This window comes from Mus pahari, chromosome 1 (genome assembly GCF_900095145.1).
Source record: "Mus pahari chromosome 1, PAHARI_EIJ_v1.1, whole genome shotgun sequence".
NCBI lineage: Eukaryota > Metazoa > Chordata > Mammalia > Rodentia > Muridae > Mus > Mus pahari.
The window spans coordinates 72,858,914-72,860,192 of record NC_034590.1 but is presented as its reverse complement, the minus strand read 5'-3'; the positions used below and the strand labels follow the sequence as shown (position 1 = coordinate 72,860,192).

General features: G+C 42.4%; 1 protein-coding gene across 4 annotated transcripts in view; it reads left to right on the top strand.

Annotated features, from left to right (window-relative positions):
- Rnf121 (ring finger protein 121) overlaps positions 1–1,279 on the top strand; it is a 49,436-nt gene that overhangs the window by 39,226 nt on the left and 8,931 nt on the right. The gene's annotated exons all lie outside the window — the stretch shown is intronic.

Here is a 1,279-nt window from a genome sequence, read left to right as displayed (position 1 = left end):
CCCCCCCCCCTTTCTTTTTGAGATAATGTCTTACTGTGTATGTAGCCCTGACTGACTCCTTGGACTCAGAATTCTAGTGCTGCAGACTCTTGAGCACTAGGATTATGCCACTATACCCTGTTATCTGTGCTCTTAACACTGCATGCTTGTTACCTCCAGATTGTTCCGACTAGCATCACATCCGTGACATAAGTCACTAAAATAAACTAAGCCACATCAAAACTTTGAGTCAACATAGGAAAAAAATGTTTTACCCAGTTGAAAGGTAACGTTCACTTAATAAATGCTTTTTTAATGCTTCATATATGCCTGGGCCCTGTGCTTTATGCTTACAAAGTACCTGAAAATAAAACATGTACCCTGAGGAACTCTTGGTAATTCACTCTGCTAGTGAAGAGGTAGTTATTTTATCCAGTGGTGTAGCCACTGGGAACTTTTCCAAGTGTCATGACCCATACTTATGCAAGCAACACTAATTAAACTCACTGTGTCCTATAAAATCTGAATATAGAAATAAAGCAGACTCTTGCCCCAAATAACTGTACTCATTAATGAGAAAGATAAATATTAAAGTAATACACAAACATAAAACATAGTAAGTGCTATGAAGGAAAGGTGCAGATGCCTTGCACACGTGGTCCTGACACATTTGACCTCACTGAGCTCAAAGATGGCTTCCTCAAAACGATTACTTTTAAGCTGTCTTTGACAGGAGTAAGTGATGAAACATGCACTGAACAGAGGAGATAGCACCATAAGAGCTCTGTCAGCCGTGCCGTGGTGCTCGTGTAGAGCAGAGAACAAGTTTGTGGGGTTGGTTCTCTCCACCGGTTCCTAGGAGCTAATTCAGATTGCCAGGCTTGCAACAGCAAGTGCTTTAGCTATGAGCCATCTTGACTGCCCTACACTTTAATTTTTGCAAAATCTGTCAGCAAAGTGGGAGCTCATCAATTCACCTAGGATTACTGGCCATTGAGATCCAGGCATCCAGCTGTCTGTGCCACACCCCTCCTGCATTCAGTTCACAGACATATACTGCTGCATGCAACTTGTAACATGGGTACTCAAGGCCAAACTCAGATCTTTGTGCTCATGCAGTCTCAGCTGTCTCCGTGACTTGAAAGGGTAGATGCTTGGGAGGAACTAATGCTAATGTCTAAATGTCTAGAGAAATAGTTAACAGGTGAGAGTAAAAACTTTAAAAGAGGGGTCCAGAGCTGGAGAGATGGCTCAGTGGTTAAGAGCACTGACTGCTCTTCCAAAAGTCCTGAGTTCAAAT